At 42.6% G+C, this 17578-nt stretch overlaps 1 long non-coding RNA gene across 4 annotated transcripts in view; it reads right to left on the bottom strand.

Moving 5' to 3' along the window:
- The window catches only part of LOC125170297 (uncharacterized), a 193473-nt gene that overhangs the window by 23160 nt on the left and 152735 nt on the right, over nucleotides 1-17578 (bottom strand). The window contains exons 1-2 of one of the 4 annotated variants that reach the window (XR_007153965.1): nucleotides 10982-10992; nucleotides 6198-8818 (exon numbers count right to left, since the gene is read on the bottom strand). The exons of 1 other annotated variant lie outside the window; for it this stretch is intronic. This is a non-coding gene — a long non-coding RNA (uncharacterized LOC125170297). Of the gene's footprint in view, nucleotides 1-6197; nucleotides 10774-10981; nucleotides 10993-17578 lie in introns of those variants that run through there. 2 more of the 4 variants (XR_007153963.1, XR_007153964.1) reach the window with 2 other exon arrangements.

Below are 17578 nucleotides of genomic sequence, written 5' to 3'. Positions count from 1 at the left end.
TTACACATCTGCAACACCCAGCGTTGAGCAGCTGATGTCCGTGCAAAGCAAAATCTTACCAGACTTAGATAAGCAGCATGACGTGGTAGTTAAAAAACACAGGGATCCCAGGCTCAGCCACCTAAGAGTACTATTTTGGAATACTTTTTCTTAAATGCCCCTGAGCACCTGTAAAATGAGCAGAAGATAAACAGCCACTCTGAGAGTTGTTTTGAGTGTTCAATAAGCTAAAAGATAGGAAGGACCTTGTAAAGGAAAAGGTGCTAAACATCTACGTTTCATATGCCACTGCATTGCTCTGCACTCCATAAATTCTATACGTTTTACTCCTTCTTAATTCTTCATAACTGTTGGTGAAGGTGTGTGGTTAAAATAAAGCAGCACTTGCCTTGAACTTTGATTCGGGTATGACAGGGTCCTATCGGTCATTTTGTGACACTTCGAATCCAACTTCATCTTCTTCCAGTTTCTGGCAAACATAGTTTCTATAATGAGTTCTTTATAGTCAAAGGAAACAATTTGAAGGACTACCCTTATTCCAAGCAAAATTTTTCTTGAACAGATTACTTGTATCATATGCCTCAAGTGTTGGACTTCTGATATTTTGACATATATTTGAAGTTTCAAGAGAATTATGTCAATCACCATGAACCGCCCCCCACATACATCTTGTATAAGAGCTCCCTACAGTTGGAATGCACATGCAAAAAGAATAACTCATCCTTCTAACACCCCAACCATTCATGATATCAATTCACTGAAGGTTTAGAAACCAAGCTTTTACTAACTTTGCAATCATATAATCTTTGGCTTGGCTGATAACGAGCCTTTTGTCTATACATACTATAAGAAAACAAGAGAGATGGCCTCATAGTTTCCCTGAAACTTCATTATGGTGCTAACCTTTCAACAAGAAATGGCATTTTAGAAATGCCACATGCATTTTAACTCTTGTTCCAGTTACTAATGGCAAAGATGACCTATCAAGGGTGGGGGGGGGGGGGGGATGGGGGGAAAGAATATCATTAACCATGTAATAACCTCAGTCCTTCAAGGTTATTAATACCCTATTTTTCAGGCAGGCCAATGTCACCTTATTTTCAATTACTCCAAGAAACATTGCTTTCTATCACTGTCAGAGGATAGGGGTATCCTGGGAGGTGTGACATCATCAAGTCCTGTTAAGAATCTCACTTTCAGCATCTTCCTGTATCTCTTTTCTCTTGTCAAGCTGATTGGCAGAAATGGCTTCTGATTATCAATTTCTGAGCCCAAATTCACATACCAGACAGTAAAGGATGGAGAGGGTTTTTTTTTCTCATCTAAAATATCTCTTCAAAACAGTTTCAGAGATACTAAAAAGAGAGTAAATGTTACTGTCTATTCTAGTTTGAAGAACAATCTATAGGCAAGATCATCCACCCAGCTAAACCATTCAGATTTGGGAAGGATATAATTAAGGTAATGAATAAGTCTGAATCGTGCACATTAGCCCAATCAACCCTGACTACTGACTGGATGGTAGTTGGGGCTTTTGATGTGGTCCACATATGGAGCTGCCAGGGATCCAAGCCCAAGGTCCTCATTTTAATAAATATTCAAACAAATTCATTTTTTTTCATTCATCAGATATCAGTTGAGGCATAAGTACTGATGTCAAATACCACTGTGGGTGGTAGGAAAGCAGTGACCAAGGAAATAAGAGCCCTTGCCTTCATGGCACTCCCATTCCTGATGGGGCTGACAGAGAAACAGAGTTAGGTGTGGGACATTTGGGGAGCCTGGTGTTGGGGAAGAAGGGGGGGATGTTGCCATTTTATGTAGCGATTAGAGCTGTCCTCTTGGTCAAAATGACTATCTCAGTATTTTCAGGCTGCTATTACAAAAATACCATGGACTGGATGGCTTAAGCAACATACACTTAATTCTCACAGTTCTAGAAGCTGGAAGTCCAAGATGAAGACAAGATTCAGTGTCTGGGGAGGAGCCATGTCTTGGTTTGCAGACAGTGGTCTTCTGGCTGTGTCCTCATGAGGTAGAGAGTGTGAGGGGACTCTGTAGAGTCTGTTTCATAAAGGCACCAGTCTCATTCATGACCTAATCATCTCCAAAGGCCGCATCTCCAAATACCATCTCATTGGGGGTTAGGGCTTCAACACATGGATTTGGGAGGGGACACAAACATTCAATCCATTGCAGGAATGAAAGGAACATTTAATAAACACCAATGACATTTAATGCCAGGAACCACGGTAGGTGCTCGATATAACACTTCTCCATCAATTCTCTCAATAGTCATGTGAGATAACTATCTCTGTGACACAGATGGAAGTCAAAGTGGCATGATAGAGCCAAGATCCGGGCCCAGGACTGAAGGGCAACCAAAGTCCATCTTTGACATGCTTTTTCGTTTAATGACAAAAGAGGGATCCAACACAATAACTGTAACCAATCAATACCCCTTACTAACCACCATGCTTCCACTCTTGGCCCCTCCTGCTGGTTCTCCTCAGAGCAGCAAAGGTGATTCTTTTGGAAAACTGCACTTTGAACATGCGTTCAAATCCCTGCCCACCACCACCTACCCCTTCTCCCTCACACAGAATGAGGCCTCAGCTCTCACTACCACCTGCAGGCCCTGCTGGCCTGGCCCTTCTGACCTTCCCCCTCTCTCAGCCTCTCCTTGCCAACTTCTCTCTGCCATGAGGGGCTTCTTGCTCTTCCTGGAGCGAAAAAAGATAGCCTTTCCTGCCCCCAGACTGCATCGCTTTCCGGAACACCTGTCCCTATGCCTTGTGTGGCTCATTCCCTCACTTCATTTGGGTTTCTACTCAAACGCCATCTTTACAGAAAGGGTTTCCCAGACACCCTGCCTAAAACAGTACCAGCCCTCCCATTCTGCCATAATTCTCTCCCTGGCACTTGTCAGCATCAGATATCAAAGTACATATTTACTTGTTCATTTGTTTATTTTCTGCCTCATCTATAAGTACAAGCCTCATGAGGGCAGGACCTTACCTCTCTCCCTGGCGTTCTTTGGTGGTCATGCCTCTACCTCAAAAGTATTTGTGGCTTTTTTCCAGGGCTGTCACAAATTCTGTTACCTGTTGCCTAGTTCTTTAGGCTTCAGTAGAAAGCTGGCGGGCAAGCCTCTGCTTGGAGTCACTGTCACCGCCCAAGGGGCCACCTCCTGAGTATTCTGCAATTCCACTGAAGCATCACTTCAGCGTGTTACTCACAGAAACTTGCTCTTTCTGAATTGAAGGAGGGGGATGTTTTTTTTTTAATTTTTTTTTCTGGTACTCTGTTACATCTGGATGTTTAACATTATTCATTCTACAATTAACTGTTTTGCAAAACCAAATCATAGCCATTCTTAATTACTCCTAAAGTTTTTTCAGAAGGGCACATAAAACCCGAGGAGACCCAGGAGTTGTCACTTTGTATTCAAGTTGTCCTTATGTGATCTGTAGAAAATATATGGAAACTGGATAAAGAAATAGCTGAGAACATGAACTCAGGAATCAGACAGCCCAGGAAAGGTTTCTCGACTTTGGCCCTATTGACAATTGTGCCAGAAAATTCTTTTTGGGGTGGTCAGTAGCACCCAACTGACTGTTAGGACAATTGTGAAAATGTGGCTAAATGTTCCGTGGGGAGGATCAGGTTGGGAACCACTGACCCCCACCAGTTGGGAACCACTGACCCTAGTGGCATTACCCATTCTACCATTTACCAGCTGAATAACTTCAGACAAGGTGAGCATGCCTCAGTCCCTCCTTCCTAATGTGGGAATTAACAACACTCCTGTCTTTATGTGGTTATTGTGAGTTTTAATAAAATAATACATGCAAAGTGCTTAAAACTGTGCCTGGATTGTCATAAGCACTCAATAAATGTTAGCTATTCTTTGGAAAAGGAATTCCAAAATATCACACAGGCTGACTAGGCTTGTCTAATGAAGTAAACTCTCAGAACAAAGACTTCAATACAGTTTTAAATTGAGAGTGTATCACACAAAGGGACTTAGTAAGTAGTAAGTAAAAGGATCACATGATTCTACCAAAAGACTCCTGGTATGTGGCAAATTTTTGAGTGCAAACTAGCTGTCAAGGACTACACTAAGAGTATTACATATATTTTCCCATTTTATCCTGAAAACAAAGTAGGAAATTGATCATGTTAGTCCCATTTTACAGAAGGATTTCAGGCTCCTGGTGATCAAGCAACTTGTCCAAGCTCACCCAGACTGAAAGTGGCAGAGCCAAAACTTGAACCCAAGTCTGTCTGAGGCCAAAGCCTGTGATCTTACACATTATTTTATATCCTTTTAAAGCGAGATGGGAGCAGGTTGTGAGAAGTGGAAACCGAGCGAGATGTGAAGAAGTGACTGACTTGTTTTAAGGGCCACAGCTAGTCAGAGAGCCAGAAGGTAGTGGTTGTATTGCAGTGAGTATCACATTTGTCATGCTATTTTATTCAGAGGTTTTATTTTTAAATGTCCAAATCCCAGTAAATGTGCCAGGCCCATCTCTTTTAATATGCCACATAAGATCTCCCCTTTCTAGAAAGTGTCCTAGCTGTAGACCCCAGAGTCTGGTGTTCTGTGCCCATGCAGACATTGCCAACAGGCAGAGACCCTGAGATTTCTGTAGCCCTCCATACAGTGAAGGGCTAACTTCCCCCTGTCTTGTGGGGTTAGTCAGTCTCTCCAGAGGTTTCCCAAAACAGATACTTCTGTGGAACCAGCATAAAACGTAACAACAACAACGAATTATTTCAATTCCCCGCTGGCAATCCATTTCGAGGGAACCTGTTAAAGTTAAGGACTCAAAGTAGGAAAGAACTAGAAACTACTGCAGCAAGCATTTTAGTTGCTGCTTTTATAAAATGAGCCATAACAAGCTGTCCAAGGCAAGAACCGTGCTGACATACTAGCTAAAGCGGCATTGGGACTTGCAAGGTGCCCACATTAACTAGATCCTGGGGATACGCCTGTGTGTTGCAATCGTGGTGGGCAAAAATAAAAATCATGAGTCAAATTTGTGAAATACTTGCTTATCCCAATTTTTGAAGCTCATCAGTGTGCCCTGACATAACATAACATGAATTACTGCTAAAAAATGGGGAGGAAGTATTTTACATAATCAGGCTTCAAGAGATCTGGGGCACCCGGGGGCTCAGTTGGTTGGGTGTCCGACTTCGGCTCAGGTCATAATCTCACAGTTCATGAGTTTGAGCCCCATGTCAGGCTCTGTGCTGACAGCACTGAGTCTGCTTCAGATCCTCTGTCCTCTTCTCTCTCTGCGCCTCCCCTCCCCTGCTCGCTCTCCCCACCCCCCTCAAAAATAAATGCACATTTACAAAAAATTGTTGGGACAAGATCAAAAGAAGAAGCATATTTCATGAAACATAAAATTATATGACACTCAATGTTATGGTCCATAAATAAAGTTTTATTGGTAGACAGCCATGCTCATTTGTTTACACTGTCTATGGCTGCCATCTATTTGCCTTTTATTTATTTGCCTATCGTCTATGGCTGTTTCCACATTACAAGGGCAGACTTGAGTGGCTACAACAGAGCTTATACAACCTGCAAAGCCTAAACACTCTCTGGTCTTTTACAAATCTTGCCAACCCCTGCTCAAATAACATCCTTGACCACCTAAGTCCAAACTTTGTGTTGTGTGAGAAAAATAAACCCTTTACTCATACAACCCACTATATTTTTTTCCAGATTTTATGTCTCTTGCAGCCGAAGGCAATCTCATTGGTGCACAGCTACATGAGACTTGATGAACCGAAAGAACCAAGGGTGGGTAATGAGGACAAGTGGCTGGAGGACATTCTGCAAATGTCAGGGCTCTTAATCTATTTTCCTATAATTCCCCCAAGAACTTTAAATCTTTCCTTGGAATGGGCTGTGGCTGTAAAACCAGAGACAGGGGAAGAGGTAAAAACTTTAAAGAAAGATAAATCCTTTCAGAAGTTGGCAGCTATGTGGATGGACAGGGTCAGGGAGAAGCAGATTGACGGAGCGAAATACCCCGATGTATTCATTATCTCTTGCTGTGGAAATGACATTTGCTGTGTCCCATTTCCTGTAGCTCAGGAACCCAGACACAGTGTAGCTGTCCCCTCTCCTTCTCAGCCTGGCACAGACTGAAGTCAAGGGAACAGTGGACTGGACTCACCTCAAGGCTTTCCAGGAAAAGGATCCACTTGCATGGTTACTGTCAGGATTCAACACTTCAAAGGCTGTTGGACTGAGAGCCTCAGCTCCTTACTGGCCATTAGCCAGAGGCTGCTTTGCTATGTGGGCCTCCCCGTGGCACAAGGGAAGCAAGGTAGAGGACAAGAGAGAAAGAAGTGTGAGCAGGATAAAAGTCACAGTCTCTTATAAACCTATCCAGAAGTGACCTCCCGACACCTTTTCTGTGTTCTTTTCATTACAAGTGAGTCACTCCATGCAGCCCACTTTCAAGGGGAGGGCATTAAGTGAAGGTATGAATTCCAGGAGGTGGGATCCTTGGTGGCCCTATCAGAAGCCACTGACCACACTCATCAAAGTTAGTACTCAAAACAGTCATGGTTATCTCCACTTGGATCACCTGTGCCAGTTGGTCTTGAGGAAAGCAAAGAAAGTGGATCCAGGACCACAATGGGATACATTTGAATGGCATTCCTATGTTCATGCCCCAACAGAAGACAGTACCTGATGCCAGCTCCCTAAAACACATACACATACACACACACACACACACACACACACACACACACACACACACACACGCACACACACACACACCTCCACCAACCCTATTCCCACCTTTAAAGTTCCTCATCTTAGCCAAACAAACAAGAAGAAAAAAATTCTAACCCTGTAACCTATAGTCTAGATATATTTGGAAGATTTTTCCCTGTAGGCAGTATACCCTTTACCTTCTGTCTTAAAAATGCACGTTGGCTTTCCCATGATCTGAATTCAGACTATTTCTCCTGAGGAGCTACCTGCCAATATAAGGCAAACCAAGAGTCCTTAGCTTATGTGTTCTTCCCCAGCCTTGACTGGGTCTTTCCCACTGTCCCTGACTTTCCTCCTTAGCTTTTGTCCAAAAGAGGGCTCCCTCACTTCACATTCCTTCCTCTGGGTGGGAAGCACTTTCCAAAACAAAGAAGCCCTCGCCCACCCCCAAGACTGCTCAAGTGGCCACTTCTGACCAAATAGGCTTCAAGTTGGTGCTACAACTATCCAAGGGTCTGTGAATTAGACTCTTTAAAATGTGCAATGCCGCTTTGATCTTGGCAGACAGCATCCCTCATTTGAATGCCCCCTACCTCTTCTTCAAAGCAGATACTTTGAACCAAAGAGTTAATCAAACTCCTGAAATGAGTCCCAGGGAGTTGGAAACATGGCATCTTGCCCTGCCTGCCTATTTTGCAAGTTTTAAAATGCTGGGCTTCCCAAGAGCTAATACTTGAGAGTCTTTTAAACACAGAGAATGCTAAATGGGTTGGGGGGTTTTCTGTCATTAGCCTTGAGCCGCTAAAAGGGGAGCATGAGAAGGAAATGCAAACTATTTTATTTTTTTCTTTTTGACTGGATCCATTTCTGATTTAAAAACAGAATAAACCAATAGGCTTAAAAAGAAAAATATGCATGAATTTATACACACCCAATAGTACTACCCACTTGTTAGCACAGCTCTTTACATTAATTCCTCTCTTCTTTTTTTTTTTTTAAATGCAACACAATGGGAGGCCTGCCCTGCCTGGCCACCCAGGAGCGGCCACAGTGAGCAGCCACCAACAGACCAGCTTGCATGAGGATGCCACAGCCCCCAGGAGAAACAGAAATAGAAAAAAGTTTTTGAGGACCAATGAGATTAAAACTGATGAGATAAATTTTACTGCCAAATCTTTCTGAGAGAGGTTCCCAAGAAGGACAAGGAGACTTGCTCCCAGGCAGGGAGGGCATTGAATTTCCTGGGATTCAACCTCAGGGACAGGTTTATGGTCAGCAGGGTGGGCAGCTTTTTAATATGACAGTGGAAGGGGACAGTCAGCTGTCCTCTGCAAGGAAGAAAGAGGTCTGTTTTAAAATAAATTGTTAAAATAAATAAACAAATAAGAGACTGAATATACATACAAGCAACGGCCAAACATATGTAAAAAATAGACTCTGACCCACAACACATGGCAACCTGCCCTCCTACCCCCCATCTACAGGGAACCAACCCCCTATCTGCAGTAAATAGCCCAGGAAACCGGCCTGCTGCAACTCAGCCTTGCAGGAAGCCAGAGTGCTATCTCTAGAAACAATGCAAGAAGCTAACCTACCCCAAATGGCCAGGTCTTAGTTCATAACTGACAGCTTCTGTACTGTTTTACCTCACTTCCAACTTAGACCAACCAGAGAAAGCCACATACGCACCCCTAACCCAATGGCATAGGTCTTCTGGTTCTAGTTAACACACCTCTAGTTTCCTGAGGCCGGCAGCCTCCAGTCAGGGCACCCCTGGAGCCTTCCCCTTTTCCTCTGTGAAGCTGTCCCATCCTCTGCCTGCTTTTCAATCTCTGCCAAATGCAAGCAACCATCACTGCCTCTCTTGCTCTAACAAGCCCAGAATAAACAGCATGTTTTTCCTCATGTGGTTCGTCTTTGTTTATTTCCACAAAAACAGCCTGAAAGGGCTAAGGTATGTCTGGGGAGCCTAATACAAAGATCTCTGGCAAGAGTGCAAGAAAACCTCGTGGGTGGGACCGTGGGTGAAAAGCACTGTCACTCTTGCTATGACTGTCTCCATCTGTGTCCCTGGGCCTGAGGCAGCCTCAGAAGGAAACCCGAACCAACTCAGCTCCAAGAGTTCAAGCACTGGTTCGTCAGCTCAGTGTAGCCTCAGACCCCCCCACCCCTTCTAGTAACCACTGTTTTTGAGTTCTGAACATTCAGTTACAGAGCGTGTGCACCGTATGAGGTCACCCTTGTTTCCGTGTGCTCTGACAGTATCATATTGATTCCATAGCCATTGTCCCTACCCAACACCTTCCAGAGTGCTTTGCATACTGAGGCTTTCTGATCGCTAATTTTAACTGATCTTTAAAAAACTTCTGTCTTACAAGGATTTGGAATAGTTAATTCTGGCAGATACACAGACCTTCATGTAACAAGAGTGAATCTAAAATCGCTTGTCATAGGGGGCCAAAATAATGTCAACATGCATTAAATTTAGACATATGCCGGTCTAGAGTTCCAGCTAAGGAGAAACTAAAGATTTAACAGATAAAACCTAAGTCTCAGTGGCTTCAGAGAACAGATGTCTATTTTTCTCGATAAAGATTCCTCCAAACCAGTGGACAGTTGTCCTCAGAGCAATGATTCAAGGACGCAGGCTCCTTTTACCACATGGCTCCATCACCTTCAACACCAGATTCTCTAAGTTACCACGTTTGTCTGTATAATGCCAGAAAGACCATGGAGCCAGGCCTACAGGTATGAACATTACTTTTCTAGCACATTCTATCAGACAGATCTCGATCCCAGGGACACTCCTACTTCAAGGGGGAGGAGGCTGGACAATGTGATCTAATTCTGGACTCAGAGGAAAGAGAAATAAAGAGCTAACCAGGCATTTATTAGGGCAAAAAAACTTCGCTGTGAAGACCTTGCTAATACCTACTCTCTAACCCGAATACTGGCTTGGTCTCAGCAAAATGTACACAGGGTAAGCTCTGAATTGGATTCTTCATACATCAAAGGATACAGTAAAACTCTTGATAGCTCAGCCTTCTCAGACATGAAGGACAGCTAACAATGCCTACAACAACAACAGAAAGCCCTGCCAATTCTCTCTGCCTTTTTAAAGGAGCTCTGAGCTTTAATTTTATTGCTTCCAGAAGCATTACAGCTTTCATGAGCCAGTGAACTAGTTAATTGGCTACAGTAATAACTGGGTCTTGAAAGGTGGCACTTAACCAAACAAATATTAAGAAACTGTGACTCTGGAGTATGAGCTTTCAAGGATGAAGGGTGTCTCATGTGTCATGGATTGACATGACCCCATAGGTGACAGTTAAGGACAAGACAGAAAACAACATTTTAGAAAGGGAAACAATTGTAGGAATGCTTAGATTTGTCTCACATTCAGTCATTAAAACCCTAAGTTCTGACATGGCTGATTCTTTTGGCTAGAATTAAAATGCAAAAAATAAATTATAAATAAAGGTTTCTTTGCCACTCTGTGTCTGCCCCTTCTCTCCTTCTAATGCATAGACAGCCCATGCAAATCTAATGGAAAAAGTAATCGAGATTTCAGTTCTAATGCAGATCTTGATTTATTTTGACTTATGTGCAGAATCCAGCAAAATGATCCCTGCCTTCCTATAGAAATGAGATGTCAGCGTGGTAAGAATACATTGTCCTACCCACAGACAGCCACAGCCGGTCTTCCAATTTCACATGTGCATGCTTCAAAGGACAGTCCAGATTGGGGCCCCTTCATCAGACTGACATGCACCACGCTGTATGTCCATTTCTACAGAAATAAAAGTTGAGAGCCATACTGCACGTGAATTTTCCCTGGGGTTCACCAACAAGAAAGGTCTACTTTCAGGTGGTTCATAGCAACACCAATCATAGAATAAAAGTAATGTGGCAATTTTTTCAAACGAGAAAATGAATGGCATATGCCAACCTGGCTCAGATATACCGTCTGTTTTCCATTGTAGTTGGCCGCAAATCAGCTCTCAATTTTCTGTTTGTTGTTTTCTCCCACACGGCTCGCCCTGCCTCTGCCAATGATCAAGTTTGCGTTAGCCCTACTTAGTCTTATCCCACCACCTTCCCCATCCCAGGCCACAGACATTCTAGTTGAATCCCAAAGTTATCAGGGCAGATATTTATAATACCTAAAAAGCACATATTCATATGTTGTCTTTTCCCTACATTTATCTCTCATTACTTGCAATCTTGTGTTACCAGTGTCTCTTCTCCCCTCCATTAGCACTGATAAATTGCAGTTGATTATAATTCAGTTCCTTTTTTAGGGGGTTAAGAGCAGTAAAATGAGCAGAAAAGTAGCAAACAAGACATCAACAGCCTGTAATGGCTTCTTTTTACCTCCGATATTTTCTCAGATGATTCTGCCTAAAATTCTCCAATTTGGGGTAATGAGGCAGATAGTGTGTAATATGAGAAATTGGGGTAGAAGCAGCAGATAATGATGGTGGTGACAGAGGGTTTCATGTGGATAAAAACCTAGCTCCGTGTCGAAGGCTAGTCAGGGCTAATAACCCAGGTGGTAAAATGAGCCTCTATTTAATGGCTCTGTGAGTAAAAAGAGTATATTTTCAAGTGTACTTTTTAGAAAACAAAAAGAGCATACATAACTGATGGTATTATTTATAAATGAGGGACCTGGCTTCTGGGTTAAGAAATCCATTCTATCTGCAGCTCTCCCGTGGCACAGGGACCTTTCGCTTGGAGTCACCAACATTTTAGGGACCCTTTTCTTACATTAGAATATTAGACCTGGGTGTCTTGGGTGTCTCAATTGGTTAAGCGTCCGACTTCAGCTCAAGTCATGATCTTGCGGTCTGTGAGTTTGAGTTCCGTGTCGGGCTCTGTGCTGACAGCTGAGAGCCTGGAGCCTGCTTTGGATTCTGTGTCTTCCTCTCTCTCTCTGCCCCTCCCCTGCTCACACTCTGTCTCTCTCTCTCAAAAATAAATAAAAACATTAAAAAAAAATATCGGACACAATGTCATGGGCCTCTTGGGGCTGATAGGATCTCCAGATGTGAATCCATCTGTAAACAACCACGAAGACCACTGCCACGGAATGTGAGGGATTCATCTCTTTATGTAAAAAAATGTTTATCCTGAGTTTCCATTTATTAAGGGGCTTTATATAAAGAGGTTGTGACCACAATAAAATGCTCACTCTGAGGTGCATGTGGGGTGAAAGAGTTGAAATTTAGGAAGGACAAGAAATCTCTCCTGAGGCCAGAAAAGGCCTGGCCTGCCGTCTCCCCCCTTCCCTCTGGGGACTGAACGCATTCCCCAACCCCTAGTCCCTTTGACCCTCTCTCCCAGGACACTCCAACTGACCCCTGCCAAACAGCAACTCTGAAGACCATGCAGAGCTATTTGGTAAAGATCCTTCTGGAACCGCTCACCTTTTTAGAACTTTACTTATGCCCAACATTGTGTGGGCAACACTTCTGACCGCTGTCTCTCCATTTCACCCTGAACTCCACACCATTGTACCACAAAATGCATAGGAGGCTCATGGGATCCCTCCAGAGTCATGCAAAGCAGGCATTCTTCTCTTGTCTCACCAGTATGTTCCCTGCTGACATGATTGCTAATCTTGCACTCTTTTAAGACCCATCTTCACACCCACCTCCCACATTTAATGTTCTAGACTGGACTCAGACACCTACAGGAGCCCAGGAGCCTCAATTTCCTTGCTGCCTGGCCATCCTATACCTAAGGAAGAGGGCTTGATCCTTTTCCAAGGACCCACACTTTCTACCTTTGTCCCTAATCCCATCTTCACGCTGATGTTTTTGGGGGATGATGGTAGGGTGGTAAGAGCCAACGGCCAAGAAAGAATTCTTGAAGATGTCTTGGTGCAAAAAGGTGATTTTATTAAAGTCTGGTGATAGGACCTATGGGCAGGAAGAGCTGCACTGGGGTCGTGACAGATAACTCCTTACATACCCTCAGGTTGGGAGGGGGTCAGGGATAGAGTAGTCTTTGAGGAATTTTGGAAGCAAGGTTCCCGGGACCTTGAGGGGCTAGCCTTTGCTATAGAAACACCATTTGTTACCATTTAGTAAAATCTCAGTCATGAGACCCTTCAGATGTATATTGGAGGCCATAAGCTTGAAGTATGATTGTCAGCATGTATCTTGGGAAAGTTGAGATAAAGGAAGTTTCCAAAGGAATTTTTGTATGTTAAAATAGACTTACAAGATCCTGGGGGTTGGAAAAATATAAAGCCAAGATTCCCTTTTGCCCATAGCAAAGTGTCATCATCAGGGCAGCTGAGCTCCCAGAGGGAGGTCACTCTGTCAGTTTCAAGGACTTCTCAATGGACCATAGGCAGTAAGGGAATTTAATTTTTCATTTGCCTTAGTTCCCCACATCACAATGGCAGGCACTTAAACCCCTTTCCATCTTGATGAGGGTATTAGGGTTCTACGAAACAGAGTCTATAGGTTTCTGGAGTTTAGACTATGGATAAGATTGCCTTTTTCTTGCAGTTTACTAAATTATCTGTAAACTGCAGGAGACTCCTGTCCTGTAGGACTGTGATCTCTATCAGCCAACCATTTGCTTTCTTTCCTTTTCCCTGTTCTTGGGCAGCCACCAGTGTCTGAAGAATATCACACATAACCTACCTGGTGGGGGGGGGGGGGGGGGGCGGGGTGCTGTTAGCCTGTACTTTGCCCTCAGCTTGCCCCACGCTCCCTCATCAATGCCTTCTCTGAGACTTACTTTCAACATGCCTCCTCAGTGATACCTCAAATTTCCCCCTCCTTGATACTATAGGAATCCAGAGTATGCCACCCCAAATATGCCTCTCCGGTTAAGATTTGCTTTTGAGAAACAGGCACAGGAGAAGCTCTGAAAATGGTATAAGTTATCCTTTGTAAGGGAAATTTACATTTATAAAGGAAATCTCCATCTGTAAGGGTATCTCCCTTTCAGTACTAGAAAGAGGAAAATAGGTCCAAGTCACAAGAGACTCTTTATCAATGGAGAAGACTTAAATCATAACCAACCTTTCCCTTGTTTACTATGTTTTCCTGGTCACCTCCTCTTAAGTGGCCTTCCCCACACCCTTCTTTCTTTGAGTTAGCTGAAGATAGTTATTTAAGCCTGAATTCTAAACCATCTCTTTAACCACACTTATTTCTCATATCTATGACATATACATGTTAATAAAATTGTTTGTTTTTCTTTTATTAAGCTGTCTTTTGTTACAGGGGCCCCTGCCAAGAACCTAGAAGAAAAGAGAAAATATTTTTTCTTCCCCTGCAATACCTTTCTATTCTTGGGTTCTTCCCTACTTTAAATGAAAAGGAAAAAACCGAAATGAAGTAAAATCTCTTTCTCTGCTCCAGCTATGCTTACATAGCTTGGGTTTACTTCTCCTGCTGCCAAATGTCTTAAGTCAGACAAAAACCCTCATAATCTGTTCCTTCATTCCACCAACAAAATTTCATAGTTATCCTCTCTTCAGTAATGCTTTCTTAGACACCAAAACTTTAAAACTTCTTTTTGCTTAGGTCAGATCATCAGAATATTACATCACTTCATTACTTACTGAATTTTAATTGCTTTTTTAAATGTTTCTTGAAGAGCAATATACACAAAGTGGACAAATCATAAATGAAAAGCTCATTGAATGTATACAAACTGAACACACCTATATACCAGCACCCAGACCAAGAAACAGAACATTAGCAGAATTCCAGACTTCCTACTCATGTCTTCCTGTCACTTACTGCCCCTTTCCTCAACAAGTTAACTGCTATCCTGACTTCTGAAGCCATACAGTCCTGTTGCTTGTTTGTAAACTTCCTATAAAAAGAAAAATACCATATGTATTCTTTTGCATGTGTCTTCTTTTGTCCAACATTGGAATTATATGTTTATCCATAACGTTGAGCGTAGTTGTAGTTCATCCATCTCGTTCCTGTAACTTATCATTGTGTGGATATGTTACAAGGTGTTATCTATTTCACTTTTGATGGGCATTCGAGTAGCTTCCAATCTGAGAGATTTTATGAATAGTGCTGCTATGAACATCCTAGTATATATCTTTCAATAAACACACGCACACATTTCTACTGAGTATACATTTAGAAATAAATGGCGGGGCAGGGGGCACAGAGTATTCATATCTTCAGTTGTAATGTTATAGATACTGCCAGTTTCCAGAGCAGTTGTGTTGCAGGATTTTTTTTTTCACCACAATACCTGGGAATCGTTGTCTCGCCACTTCGAAGAATGAAGAGGTGGACACAAAATGAGCAGTAGGCAAAAGTTTATTACAATATAAGATTAGAAATGAAGACTAGTAGGAAAGCTCCCCTTACAGAAAGGGGACATTAGAAAGTGAATGCCTGAGGACTATAGGGGAGGGTCCTTGTTTTATAAGGCTCTGGTCAGCCCTCCCCCTTCCTTTCCCCCTTGTTCCTTCTCAAATTCTACCCTTATTAGCTGGATAGCTCTAGGTGCTGGGTTGTCCATTCCTGATTGGCTTGTTTTCATTGCACGAGGGGTGGTCTATGGCCATACTTAGGTCTTTTGTCAAATTCCTGAAGGGAAACCTGAGGGGTAGTAGGTGGGGTCTGTTACTTGTTAAGAGGAAACTTACACCTGAGGGGGTTTGCTGTTGTCACACACACTCTCCCAGCATTGTTCCAAAATAGGTGATTTTCCCCACCCAGGGACCTCGGGTGCTAATCTTTCCCTTTCTGCCTACTGAATCCTATCTTCTCCTGTCATAGTTGTAACAATTTACATCCCACTAGCAGTGTGTGAGTTTCTGGTTGTTTCATATCCTTGCCAAAACTCGGTATTTTTTTTAAATCTCTTTTATTTTAGCCATCCTGGGGGGGTGTGCACCAATGATTTTTATCTATGAGATCCCGTAACCTCATCTTCCTTCAATATTTAACATTGTGGATGTCCTCCCTTACCTCACGAACTCTTTTCTTCCAGGTTCAATCTATGCTGCGCCTTGTCTCTTCTGCTGTGTCCTTCTCTTGTTTACCCCTCCCTATTTGCAGCATTGCTCTTTTTTTCTCTGCAAACTCTCTCTCTCTTTATAATCATGTCCTTTACTACAACTCTGGCTGTCGCCTCTGTGAATATCTCCTCTTAAGTCCCGATTCCTTCAAACCTTGACAAGGCAGTCTTCTGTTGCTTTATTCATTTATTCATCCACTTGTTACTGATCTTTCAGTACGTATTTGTTGATTGGTTGCTTACTGGGTATCAAGCAGTTTGGTAGGAAGCAGAGATACGAATTCAAATAAGAAATGGACTTTGTCCTCATTAGCTGGACTCAATTGTGTGCCTGTCTCCCCAAAATTCATATGTTAGAGCCATACTCCCCAAAGTGCTATTTGGAGATAGGATCTATAAAGAGGGAATTCAGGTTAAATAAAGTCATAAGTGTGGGGCTTTAATTCAACATGACTAGTATCCTTATAAGTAGAGGAAAAGATACCAGAAATGCTGTTGTGCACAGAGAGAAGGCCATGTGAGGACACAAAAAGAAGGTAGCCATCTGTAAGCCAAGGAGAGAGGCCATAGGAGATGCCAACATTATTAGCACTTTGATCTTGGGCTTCCAAACTCCAGAGCTGTAAGAAAATGCATTTCTGTTGTTTAAGCCACCCAGTCTGGGTTATTTTGTAATGACAGCCCTAGCAAACGAATGTACCCTCAAACAGCTTACTATCCTAGGGAGACGACAAAAAGTAAACCAACATTTCTCATCCGATGTGCAATACACTGTGATAGAGGTTTACCAGGAATACTTGAAGGCATAGAGAAAGCATCAGGAAAAAAAAGATAAGGGTACAAAGTGGCATAAGACACCTTCCCCTAGGAGATATGCTTAAACTAGAGAAATCAGCAGAGATTATCTGGGCAAAAAGTGCAGGGAAAAGTATTTCATACAGAGGAACGAACACATGCAAAGCGTGGACAGCATGGCATATACAGTGAAACTAAGTAATTTCAGATGGGTGGAGGGTAGACCATGAGAGAGGGTAGCATCAAAAGATAAAACTGGAAACATACATTGAAGAGAGTCTACACCCTGCTAAGAAGAGACTGAATCAATAAGTCAAGAAATCCATAAATGTAGTGGGGTACTGCTGTTTCATTTACTGAAAAAAATCATGTCTGAGTAAGGGATCTTATTTTAGTACCCAAACTAAGGCTGCCATATGTCCTGGGTTTTCCAGGACTCTACTGATTTAAAATATTTTGCCTTATCAGACCATGTGTCAGAACACAGCCCAATTTAGGGTTAGGAAAATTTTGTTACCAGAACTTCATTCCATCCCACTCACCATATTGTTTTTTCCAAATAAATGGTGACATTGTTTCTAGTTGGTATCCTATAAAAATAATTCTGATTTGAGTTTGCAATTTGTACTTATGAATATTCAAGTGCACAATTCTGGTTAAAGTCAGAGCTGAAAAGCTGTGCTGCAGGCAACAAAAATAATCTTCTCAAAGCTACATTTATTTTAAGTAAAAAGTTGTAGCCTGAAGGCCAAAGAAAAAAGAATTAATATTTTATTATTACCTTGTTGCTTTGCTTCTAATGGAGTGATATTTTTCCTTTTTTTAAAAAGTAATTTTTTTGAATGTTTATTTATTTTTGAAGGAGAGAGAGATGGAGCGTGAGCAGGGGAGGAGCAGAGAGAAAGGGAGACACAGAATCTGAAGCAGGCTCCAGGCTCTGAGCTGTCAGCACAGAGCCCAACACGGGGCTCAAACTCACAAACGGTGAGATCATGACCTGAGCCAAAATGGACACTT

This window comes from Prionailurus viverrinus, chromosome A1 (assembly GCF_022837055.1).
Source record: "Prionailurus viverrinus isolate Anna chromosome A1, UM_Priviv_1.0, whole genome shotgun sequence".
Classification (NCBI taxonomy): domain Eukaryota; kingdom Metazoa; phylum Chordata; class Mammalia; order Carnivora; family Felidae; genus Prionailurus; species Prionailurus viverrinus.
Note: the sequence above shows the minus strand (reverse complement) of the source record. Positions and strands in the feature narration are given on the sequence as shown.